Raw genomic sequence first — 12,518 nt, 5'->3', positions numbered from 1 at the left:
GTATCATCACTGCAAGAGGCTGTACTATCCCGAGCATCTGGAACAGCCAATCTAGAATCTGAAATGCAAGATAAAAAGGCATAATCTTGACTAACAAAGTTGGCTGCAGCATCCCCACTGTCAGATGCATGAGGGGCTGAATCTGAAACAGCCATACCTGAGCTGTTTTTCTTTTCTTTTGCAATCCTTTTCCTGCATTCTGCTATGTGATGACCTGGCTTTTTGCAGTAGCGACAAAAACCTTCTTTTTGGGCTTACTTGCATCACTTTTAGCCTTTTGTGAAGGCTGTCCTGACCCACTGGAAGGCTGATTTGCTGCTGTCTTTGCCTGTCCCTTTGTTTTTTATTTAAATTTTGAGAGCATGGCTTGTTCACCTGCACGTGAAGCCAAATTTTTCCTGGTCTGCTCTTCCCGAAGCAGAAGTCCTATCAACTCATGAAAAGTGAGGGGATTTGCACCCCCCCTCAATGATAAGTTCAGCGAAGTGTGAAAGCTGAGATAAGACTCAGGAAGAGAATTCAGAGTGGTTGTAATCATCTCTAAATCAGGAATAATTTCATCTATGTTTAACAATTGCTCTCTGAGATCCTGTAGCTTTGTGAGGTGGACCGACATGGAGTCACCCTCCTCCATATGTGTATTGCTTAACTCTCTTTTTAAGAAAGATACCCTGGCATCATTCCGTGCTGCATACATGCTTTCCAAGATATCCCACGCTGCCCTGAAGGTCTTACACGACCGGATATGCGGAATGATAGATCTTTTTACTGAAAGAGAGATGCATGACAAAGCTAAGGCATCCCGTGAATCCCATCTCTTCTGCTCTGGAGTATTGACTGTAGCTGCACCGACAACTTGTCCTGCAGCTGCACCCTGTGCACGACCTCTTCCACCTCCTTGCTGAGGAGGGGTAGCAGGTGCAATATCTGCTGGTCGGATCTCATCCCCATTGACATAATCCCATAGATTCCGAGAAATCAGAATATTACGTACCATAAAACTCCAGAGGGAGTAGTTGGTACCATCCAACTTGTCTTCTTGTGAAAGACCACCAAATGGAAACTCATTCTGATTTTGATGGGCCATTATTGAGAAAAAGATTGAAGCAAATACACAGCTGAATTCCCTTACTGGGAATGGAATGCACAACTTCCAAAGAACACAGCCAAGTACGGGCTGTATATGCAACTTAGATTTCTGTACTTGAGCCGTCAGAAATCTGTCCAAGCATAAAGAACTCTCCAAAATCTGCCAAAAGTGTTTCAAACACTCCAAGAAAGGCAGTATGTACTGAATACTCCAAAAAATGCTCTCTCAACACAAAAGCCCCAATTTGTGGCTAGAAATTGCAGCTAGAAAGGGGCAAAATTACTAAAAGCCCCAAATCTGCAATTTTTAAACAAAAGCCCCAAATTTCAGACTAGATCTGCAATTTTGCTCCAGATGTAGCTCCAAAACTGTACAATGATTGCAATGTCTGCAATATATAAAATGCCCCAAATGTACTCCCAAACAACTGAACCAAACTATGGTTTTCTGCAAGATATGCCTACCAAAGAACACCTGTGGCTGAAGGAAACCCGTGCAAATCTGCAAATACAGATCTGCAAGTACAGATTGTACGGATGAATAGACTGTTGCCACACGTGTGGTACTGAAGGACTCCACGCAGATCTACGGAAGGTACGGTACGGACTGTACGGTAAGTACGAAACGGACGGTACGATACGGAAGTGATGGCGCATGTACGGTCAAACAGGCGAATCTGTACGGGAGCAACGGCGCTGTACATCGAATCTGTACGGAAGCAACAGAAGATGTACGGATGGTGTACGGCGCTGCAACGGACCTGTACGGAAGTCTTTACGGGAGGTAGTACGGGCAATGTACGGCAGCAGTACGTCGAATTCCGTACAGTCGTACGGACTGTACGGACGACTTGGAGCAAGTTGAAAACGTGAAGCAAAGGGGTGCCACGAAGGGAGCAGGGAGCCCGAGGCTCTTGAACCCGCTCTGATACCAAATGTGAGTAATAGAGTGAGTGAGAGAGAGCAAGAGAGAGTGTGAGAGCTGTAAGCTTAGTTGCAAATAGAATAGAGTGAGAGTACAACACACTGAAGCAAAAGATAAGGTTTTGTCCTAGTGACAAAACCTTAGTAGTCACTAACCATAGTTAGTGAATTAACTGCGGTTAGGGGGAAAAACCTCTTAATGAGGGAAAAGTGCCCTTAACTAGCTTATTGTATTACATTGGTCACTGCTGAATTATGTCTATAATTCTAACAAAACACTCCTATGGAAAACAGTCATGAAGTGGATGTTTTATGTCACAGATTCAATGAATATAAGTCTCTAGCACCTGATCTTAGGGCTGTAATGCCTTTTCCCCAATATAGCCAAACAGTGAAATCTGTTGAGGCTAAGGGTCTTTCTCATTAGGACAAGGATATCAAGGATAGATTATTCTATCAAAGTTCAAGGGAGATACCTGCACCCCTAATGAACTGGAGGAATGGTTGAGCAAGATGGAAGACTATTTCCTGCTCTATCCTAGAAGTGATCAAAGCAAAATCAGATTTGCAGCCCTACACATGGAGGATTATGCTCATTCTTGCTGGAGGAATCTTCAAAATAGAGTGGTCAAGCAATTGTCACAAGCTATTATAGAGGACCGAAAGAAGAAGAATTTATGCTAACATATGTGGAGGGAAATGGACTCCAGACCATAGGAATGTGTGTAAGGCCAAATCAGGTGCCAAACTGAGTACAATCTTAGAGCTTGATGATGACCCTTCTTGTGAAGACACTACTGCAGAGGTTGAATTCCATGACTATGTAGGTGACCATGGAGACAATGATGTTTCTCATGATCCCAAACTTGAACCCTCTTTTCCATTCGACCCAGGCGGGTGTATCATTTCTAATACCATGACTGATGGTGAATTGCAGTCCAAATATTCACGTAATTGCCATCAATGGAGGGTTGAAGTAATTGATGATCACTTAGAGGTGGACAGAGAATCAGATGGGAACTCTTGAGTGGATGATGATGAGTTGTTTTGTTACTTACAGCATCTCTCCAGAGGCATCTATGGGGTCTCATAATGCCCATACACTTAGACTACAAGGGACAATCAAAGGCAGATCAGTCCACATATTGGTTGACAGTGGGAGTACTCACAGCTTCATTAATTCCAAGACTGTTGAGGCAGCAAGATTACAGCCCACCACTATTGACCATGGCTTGCAAGTACAAGTGGCTAATGGAGAGTATATATCAGCAAGTCATGTTGTCAAGGTACTGAAATACACTTGTCATCAGAATACGTCTTCCAAGGAGATTTGTTTGTGCTGGACATGGGGCCCATTGATATTGTCCTTGGTTGTGATTGGTTGCAATCACTTGGGGGACTTACCATGGACTTCCATCAGAGGTTTATGAGATTTTCCCATAAGGGTAAAGAGATATATTTGAGGGGCTATGAAGCACCTAAACTGGCTATCATATCTTCCAGGAAATTGGAAAGGGACCTCAGAAACATGTGTGCCATATATGCTATCCATTTTTCCAAGTCTGAGGGTTCCAATGAATTCTTGGTTGAAGATCGTGATATGCAGGAACTGTTACAGCAGTACTCAGATGTATTTGCTGACTTGCCACATCACCTTCCACCCAAAAGAGATATTGATCATGCCATTAACCTTGAAGCTGGTTCTAAACAAGTCAATAAGGCTCCTTACAAGTTGTCTAAGGTGGAGAGGGACGAGGTTGCTAAGCAGGTCCAGGAGTTATTGGACAGGGACTTCATTTCACAGCCAATCTCCATTTGCATCTCCTGTCCTATTGGTGAAGAAGAAGGATGGGTCTTACAGGTTATGCATTGATTATAGGGATCTCAATAAAATTACTATAAAGAACAGGTTCCTTGTTCCTAGAATAGATGACCTATTGGATGAATTAAAGGAGGCAAAGTTCATCACCAAGATTGACTTAAGATCTGGGTACGATCAAATTAGGATGAGGGAAGGAGATGAGCCAAAGACAGCTTTCAGAACTGAGAGGAAATTTAAGGTGATGCCATTTGGGCTCACCAATGCCCCAGCTACCTTTCAAGCCTTGATGAACGAGATACTACAGCCATCCCTTTATAAATATGCCTTGGTGTTCTTCGATGACATACTTATCTACAGCAAATCCAAGGAGGACCACCTTGCAACATGTGAAACAGATTCTAGAAGTTCTCCGTTTCCATCGACTCTTTGCCAAGATGAGCAAGTGTACCTTCGTGGGCTAGTCAGGTGGAGTATTTAGGTCATACTGTGGGCAGCTGCCAGCAATGGGACCCTAATAAAGTGAGATGCATTGTGGAGCGGCCTCAGCCAGCCAATGTGACTCAGCTTAGAGCATTTCTTGGTCTTGCTTCATTCTATAGAAGGTTTATAAAGCATTTTGCCAAGATAGCTGCATCTCCTACAGACTTGCTAAAAAAGGATTCTTTTAGATGGACTCGAGGCAGAACCGAGTTTCCAGCACTTGAAGCTTGCCCTATCCAGCTCCTATTTTGGTATGCCCAGATTTCTCTCTTCCTTTCACTATTGAAGCTGATGCTAGCGGGAGAGGATTGGTGCTGTCCTAAAGCAGCCTCATGGAGTAATTGCTTTTGAGAGCACGAAGTTGGATGACAAGGAGTTATCTTACCACATCTAATGCTGGCTATACTCCATGCTATAGAAAAGTGGCACCACTATGTTTATGGGAGTCATTTCAAGGTAAGGACAGACCATAGGACCCTCAAATATTTCATGTCCCAAGCTAGTCTCTCCACAAAGCAAAAGAGATGGCTTTCCAAAGTTCAAAGTTATGATTTTGAAATTGAATCTAAGGCAGGGAAGGAGAATATTGTGGCTGATTCACTTTCAAGAATGTGGACATGTACTTTGAGTTCCATTTCAGAGGTTTATAAAGAATGGATCCATGGTATACAAGAGGAATATCTCTCAAATAATGAAGCCACAGTCATATTTCAGGACCTACAAAACCCCTCTTGTGATGACCATCCCAACTACAAGCTACACAATGGTTTGCTGTGGTATTAAGGGAAATTTTTTCTCGTGGAAAATTCAGCCTATAAGCTACTGGTTTTACAAGAGATGCACTCTTCTCCAACGGCAGGTCTCATAGGGCTGTACAAAACACATGACAAAGTTAGGCAGAGTTTCATATGGAAGCGGCTATGGAGAGATGTTTACATATTTGTCCAGTGTTGCAAGCCATGCCAACAAAACAGGGACTTAAATCTCAGACCAGCAGGACTATTGCAGCCCTTACCCATTCCTGAGGTTAAATGGTCCCACATTACTATGGACTTCGTAACAGGCTTACCTGTCACAGCAAAGGGATGGAATAGTATATTGGTGGTGGTGGACAGACTGACAAGCAAGCATACTTCATTCCCACTAAGACACAATCTTCAGCATCTATGGTGGTTGCTCAGTTTATGGAGGAATTGTTTAAATTACAAGGCATACCACAAGAGATAGTAAGTGATCGTAATGCCAAATTTATGGGACAGTTTTGGCAACAATAATTCACAGTTATGGGTACTCATCTTTCTCCTAGCATAGCACAGCCTACCATCCCCAAACTGATGGACAAACAAAGAGAGTTAATAGGTGGCTAGAAGAGTATCTCAGGCAAACATTCTTCTATTGGGATGAGCCCTTTTGAGGCTTTGTATGGCTATAAGGTGCACATTCCATCTACTGTTTTTGATGAGGCTATGACCAATCCACAAGCTATTGATGATTGGACCCATATGGCAGCTATTCTCCAGTTGTGTAAGGATTACAGGGTCAAAGCTCAAGCTTGAATGAAGGAGTATGCACATGAGCATCATAGGGAGCTATTCTTTGAAGAAGGAAATCATGTTTTCCTCAGGCTTCCTAAGACTAGGCATGCTTCATTAAAGGGAAACACCAATAGTAAGTTGGCTCAGCATTATTATGGTCCTTATAAAGTGCTACAAAAGATTGGGAATGTAGGCTACACATCAGAGCTTCCTCCTTCAGCAAGAATTCACAGTGTTTTTCATGTGTCTCTCTTGAAGAAATATTTAGGTCCCTTAGACCGAGTTATAGAGGAGCTTCCACCCATGGATGAGGAAGGACGAACACAGGATATACCTGAGAGAATCATTGGATTCAAGGGACAAAGTTTTGAGAAATAGATCCTATACTGAGTACTTCATTAAATGACAAGGAATACCAGATGAGAGGTCATCTTGGCAGCCAGCTTCTATCATAGACCAATATCCACATTTGCTCAGCTGATGACTTGTTTGGGAATGGTCAATTTCCTTGCTACATGGAGCTGTGATGAATTCTTCCTATTCCACCTATGATGCTGCTGCAGTTCAACTTGAGGGACTCATTGGCTGCTGGAATTCACTGTTTTCTCCAATGGATGACTCTTTTTATGAGCTGTAATTTTGTTACATTTCCCTTGCAAATTTGAGGGCAAATTTTCTTTTGGGCAGGGAGGACTTGTAACAAAGGTGACCCTTACTTAGTTATTTTAGCCTAGTAGGTTCTTTTAAAAAGGGTTTGTAATTGAGTAGCTTTTAAGTGGGCAGCCAAATGTTGCCACATGGCAGCATAGAAAGGCTGTCCCATAAGTCATGTTGCTATTGTTGCTGGACCCAGACCTATAAATGGGGGGGGTTCCTTGCTGTTGTACATATTCATTCATTCATGATTTGCAATCTAATACACCCTCTTTCCAGCTGAGCCTACAATGCTCTTGGCTGTTTGAACTGGGACTGGTTTCCTAGCCTGTTGCTAGTGAAGCCCATCACTAGTTGTCATGTGCACGAATTAGTATCTGACATGTACTGGGGTACACAAGACTAGCTCAGGTAGCCTAGGGAGGCTTAGGGCTAGGCAGGCATGATTCTCGCGTTGAGTGGCAAGAGTACGAACCAAATAGAGATCTTTGCTATTTTTGGCGCATTGGGCTCGAGCTTATATAAGGGGCCCAGAGGTTCAATTTTCAAGAAGCCGATGGGAGCAAGTCTCGTTCCCTGGTGCTAGGTTTGATCCTGGATCGAGTCGCGGACGCGCGCCTGCTTCTTAGCGTAGCCCAAGGACCAGCCGCGGATCCAAGGCCTCTAGGTGCCACCTGATGGTATGGGACACCAGGCTGGTCAAGATCTGGTTGGGAGTTCGTGCCAATAGCTCAGCTCATGGCCAGCAACCATGCGAGAGCATATCAACAAATTCCAAGCACATCCGCAAGAGGTACTCCAAGCAAGCAAGGAGATCTCTTCAAAGGACATGGCCATCACGTTGCTGTACCATTTATCTTCCCCGTATTCAGCATGCTGAACACTCTCACGTGGGCAGAGATTGTGCCTATGGTTCTTGATCAAGAGGAACATTTCCCACACAAAGAAGGTGCAAAGGCATTGGCCACCCCGCAAGACAAAGAGCAGAACAACAAAGGAAAGGATAAGCGGCCATCTTCTCCACCCATAGTGAAGAAGTGTGATGTAGAGAGAGATACCTTGAAGGCAAAGCGCACATGGCAAGCAGGATCGCTAATGGAGGCAGTGCCCTCAAAGGAATAATGAGAAGGGTACCAGTTCCTTTGCTGCAGCTGCAGCTGCAACTGCGACTACTCTGGCCTTTGTTCATTTATGTTATGTGCATGGACCGTATATAACGAGTGCTTTAAGCGCACAGGACTAGCTCATGAAGCCTAGGGAGACTTGGGGCTAGGCAGGTGATTCTTGAGTTGAGTTCCAAAAGCACGGCACAAATGGATTAGGGTTTGAATTAGGATTTTTGCTATTTTTAGCGCACTGGGCTCGAGCCTGTATAGGGAGCCCAGGGGTTCAAATTTCATCGTGCAAGTTAGAACAGGTCTTCCTTGCCGGTCTAGATCCTCAATCGTGTTGCAAACCCACATCTACTTCCTAGCATGGCCCAAGACCCAATAGTTGATCCAAGGCCTATGGGACGCCAAGATGGTTGGGATCTCGTTGGGAGATGTGCTAGCAGCTCAGCTCGTGGCTCGAAGGGGGCGTCCCAGTTCCTTGAGTCTTTTCCTCGCGAACGTCATGGTTGGGTGGTGAGCTAGCCTGCACCCATCTATGTTGTTTCTATGGTTGTTTCTTTGTGCTTGTTTTGCAAGTCCTAGATTTTAGGAGATTTGGGGCCGTGTCACCACATAGATTGCATCGAGGGAAAGCCAAGGCCCCAGAGGAGGAACCCCTGGAGGTGAATTATGCTTTGATGTCTCGGGTCATCTGAGACAAGTAGCCTTTTCCTCAATCAAAGAAGCTGTCTCTCAAGAGACTTGGAGGAGAGCTATGCTGGTTGAGCTTGAGGCCAATGAGAAGAACAAGACCTGAGAGATGGTTCCAATGCCATTGCAACGGCCTATGATAGGTCTGAAGTGGATCTCCAAGACCAAGCACATGTCGGATAAAACCGTTGATAAACACAAAGTTAGACTTGTGGCTAAAGGGTGTGCACAACGGCCAAGTATCGACTACGAGGATACAACCGTGAGGATGGCCAAGATCAAGACAATCCTAGCTATAGCTTCTCATCAACAATGACCGGTATATCAGATGGGCATGTTATGAATTGTGGCCTGCATGCGGAGGTGTACGTGGAGCAGCCTCCAGGTTTTCAAGTTCCTAATTCAAAGGTTATCGAGGCCCACCCTCAGTTTAGTCTGCCAGATTTTCCAGAATATGGGATAGGGGAGTGAGTCTTTGAGAAGGTGATCCTTGGCAAGGACATTTTGTGATAGCTGATTGTGATGACCTTCTTTGGTAGCTGCATGCAGGATGTGGATTTGGCTAAGGCCCATTTGGAAGAATCTAGAGCCCTATGGAACCTGCTCCATGATGTGGCTGAACCTTCTTGAGATCCAAGCGCCGTTGGTCTGTGGTCTTAACCACCCATGCTAACGTGTCATCGAGTGAGCTAACGCATGCTAACCTCGCTGGTCAGGTGTCCTCATCTGCCAGAAATTCCCCGAAAGGAAGGCCTCTCGATAGTGCCATTAACCTCTGAGTCGTGATTTCCTCGTTCGTATGTAGCAGTTGTACTCTTCGCACGGATGCGAGAGGAACATAGAAAAGGTCTTATTCTAAAAAATACAAGCACTCCATAAAATGCCCCAATGTACCTAGGCTTCAGGAGACTGTTGAGCCTCCAATTGCTAAAAGAAAAACAAGGCATGTCTTATACAGTGAACGGAGTTTAGCAGGAGTTTGCCGTTATTTTGACAAGGGAGAGCAAATGATTGCGGTTTAGTGTAGGAAAAAAGACGGCCGCAAGAAATAATAATTTCGCCCCTTCTAAGAGAGCGCAAGGAGTCACAGCTCTCCACAAGGAAGGGTGCCAGCTTGGTGGAGAGCAACGAAACGATGCAAGAAATCCCACAGGAGAATCGGAAAAAAGCTGGGCGAGGAAGGCAAACTCACTAAGAATCGCCTCACGCAAATAAATAGATATCAAAGTGCGCTGCTTCTTTTTCGTCGTCGTCTTCTTCGAGTGTGGAACTGTTCAAAACCTAACACGGATTTAGTGCTCTGTGGAAATGGACCTAAGTTACCCATTGGGTTAACGGCATGCTCTTCAACATCTCTCTCTAGAGTTAAAGTCTCGCTAGAGACACTGCTTAGTTTTGTGATTATTCAATTTTTTGGGGAATTTTTTAAATTCCTAAGCTTTACATTTGGATGAGTAGGAATTTTTTCTTGTATGTGCTTTTTCCAACAGAGACTGTGTTGAGATTGGAAGCTGTAAGAGAGAGAGAGAGAGAGAGAGAGAGAGAGAGAGAGATTCCACACCAAAGTGTTGATCCTATTGAGATTGGAGATCGTGTTGAGATTGGGAGCGAATCCACGAGGGGTGGTGTTGAAGAAAGGCCATTGTGGAAGCACGAGGAGGGCAATTGGAACAACATGAAGGCTGCGCATTTGAGGTGTGCAACACTTGTTGTTGTTGATCCTTGTTCCTACTTCTTCTCCCAGTGAAGCTTGTTTGTTATGTTTATGATCCGTGTTGCTGCTTCTGAAGCTTGTTTGTTGTGTGTATCTGATCGTAAAGGATGTATTGAGAGCTTTAGGCAGCGATGGCGACTTGGGACCCGTGTTCCAGGGCACTCTTCGTGATACTACAATAGTAGCGCTGAAGTAACTGGAGATTGTTGAGGGATAGGGTAGCAAGCAATTTCGAGCCAAGCACAACGTGAAGAACTGTAGCGAATAGACTTGGGTGACTACTCCTAGGTGTGTCGACCATCTTAGGCCATAGACAATTCGCATCTAGAGTATTGTGCATGAATATACTACTATTGAGGTGTATCAATCCTATTGCATGTGCGTGCTTGAAACGCTAGCCATCGGCATAAGTCATGAGTTTATCATCAATGAGTATATACTGAGGTTGGTAGATCAAACATATAGGCAAATCCCATCCTTACAGTCTCTCCCAAACACCACATGCTTGCTTCGAATCCCTCAGCTATACATCAGAGTTGTACATTGTGACTACCATTTATCCCCCAATTCCCATTCTCTTTCATGGCGTAAGTGATCAGCGTCTTTAATTCTAACGTTTGCTAGTCTCAGTTCTTCTTTTCCTTTCAATTGTACACTAATATAATCGCCTGACGAACTCTTCCTCGGTCACAGAACACTCTTTTTGCTTTTACTTTATCAGCTACATATGTTTGCACAACCTCGTCCCGTAGACCAACATTACCATAGTCTCAATCCATAAACACGATCATGATAAGAAAGCCATTGAATTTGCAACACTGTAAATCCTATTTGCAAATAAGAAATTGTCGTAGGAAGTATGGCAATCTCTTCACGGATGTTGCCCTATGTGGCACCTCTCATTAGGCTCCATAATCGTTTACAGATCCTCGATTTGACACCCTGTGTACTCATATTGTGAAGTACTACTCCTTGAAGGGTATTCTAGAGAGCAGCACATGATGGCCCGAAGAGTGGTGTGATGCACATAGGGTCATTGCTCCACTATTCATCTAGAGTGCAAGCAGTACTGCTTGCCATGGGAATCTGCGAAAAAGTCAATATCTTTGGCTTTAGCAAGTCTGTAGTTGCCAAACACCATTACCATTCCAATCAAAGGGATGAGCTTTGCATGCATGATTATGCTGCAAAATACCAAATTTACACGGACTTGACAACTCAAAAATCTCACCTTATAACCTTTCTTAATGAGGCGGGGTTTACCATTCCCTTCATCCAAATATACTGGTGATTTGAGTTTGGCGAGATATGTACCTAGAATCTCTTTATGTTTAGATAACGGAAGCGTGGCCTGGGGCAATTGGTCGATATCGACAATGGCATGAGCACAATTGCTAGTTGGACCGAGCTTGACACTGAGATCGCATGGGATTGTGCTAGCTCGTTTTCGTAAGTGAATGCCCTCGCACACTACCATACTATTGAATGTCCCATACTCCATTTAGACAAAGCTATCCACTTATCAAAATAGATCGCCTGAGGGATACATTGAACCATGTGAAGCAACACTATATGGTAGCATCATGCCATGTGCTCAACCACCATTATGGCTGAGCACTTAGCATGTGCCACAACCCTACAGCTTGCCGGGGTAGCATTCACACTCTCAGCTTACTTCAATGACGAGTCTTCTCTCTCATCAGTTGATTTATTCTTAAAGAGCAAGACTGGCCTCTTTAGCTTTTCTTTAGTCCCATAGTCCACCAGAGCTATCATGGGGTTAGCCTTGCTTGATTCATTCAATATTTCTTTCCAAGGGACAGCTAACTAGGGGAGCTTTCTGTAAATTTTGCTCTTCAAAGCTAATATCTACCTAACGTGTGTGCCTTGTTATGACTCAAGTTTCACCACCTTCTACTTGTACTTGATTGATTACATTCCCATACTGTCACAATTGGGTTGGATTCTTTATAAACATTCATTTTTTACTTGCACTATACACACTTATGTTACCCTCAAAATCAAATTGGGTGCTCTCTTTTAGCCATTGCCCTATATACTAGCAAGGCGGGCTAATTCAAATTGTGTAGAAGACCCTTCTAGCAAATTGTTTAGCTTTGTTTGAAGTTCAAGATGAGTGGTTGCACATCTTGTTAGGCCAAGCATCATACTTGTATACATTGCACTTTGAATAATAAGAAACAATCTAAATGGAGAGGAAGTGTTGCTGGTGCGACTGAAGGTGATCCAAAGGCACAAACAATTTCATAGAGGTAAAGAGATTGCTATTATGGAGAGTTTTGTTTCTTTGCCCTTCCAGGCCCTCTGTGCACTTTCCAAGTGCCGGAACCTTGACATACTGGCAATTGGGTAGAACATTTGTGCAGCAATCTGGAGATTTGGATAGACTACCTTGTGGGCTACCACATGCACAATCTAGTTGGATAGCCTGCCAAAATCAGCTGCCACATGGGCAATTTGGAGAATTGGATAGCCTC

At 44.0% G+C, this 12,518-nt stretch overlaps 1 protein-coding gene across 4 annotated transcripts in view; it reads right to left on the bottom strand.

The window, feature by feature from the left end:
- The window catches only part of LOC147891442 (uncharacterized), a 109,012-nt gene extending 99,358 nt beyond the window's left edge, over nt 1-9,654 (bottom strand). For all 4 annotated transcript variants that reach the window (XM_087389704.1, XM_087389705.1, XM_087389702.1 and 1 more), the window contains exon 1: nt 9,499-9,654. The gene's annotated coding sequence lies outside the window, so the exon portion shown is untranslated. The remainder of the gene's footprint in view (nt 1-9,498) is intronic.
- Between the last annotated feature and the right edge of the window lie 2,864 nt (nt 9,655-12,518).

This window comes from Dipteris shenzhenensis, chromosome 18 (genome assembly GCF_047967505.1).
Source record: "Dipteris shenzhenensis isolate YYH24624 ecotype China chromosome 18, Dip_SZ_1.0, whole genome shotgun sequence".
In the NCBI taxonomy this organism is placed as follows: Eukaryota; Viridiplantae; Streptophyta; class Polypodiopsida; order Gleicheniales; family Dipteridaceae; genus Dipteris; species Dipteris shenzhenensis.
The sequence above is the reverse complement of the archived record's forward strand: the minus strand, read 5'-3'. Positions and strand labels throughout refer to the sequence as shown.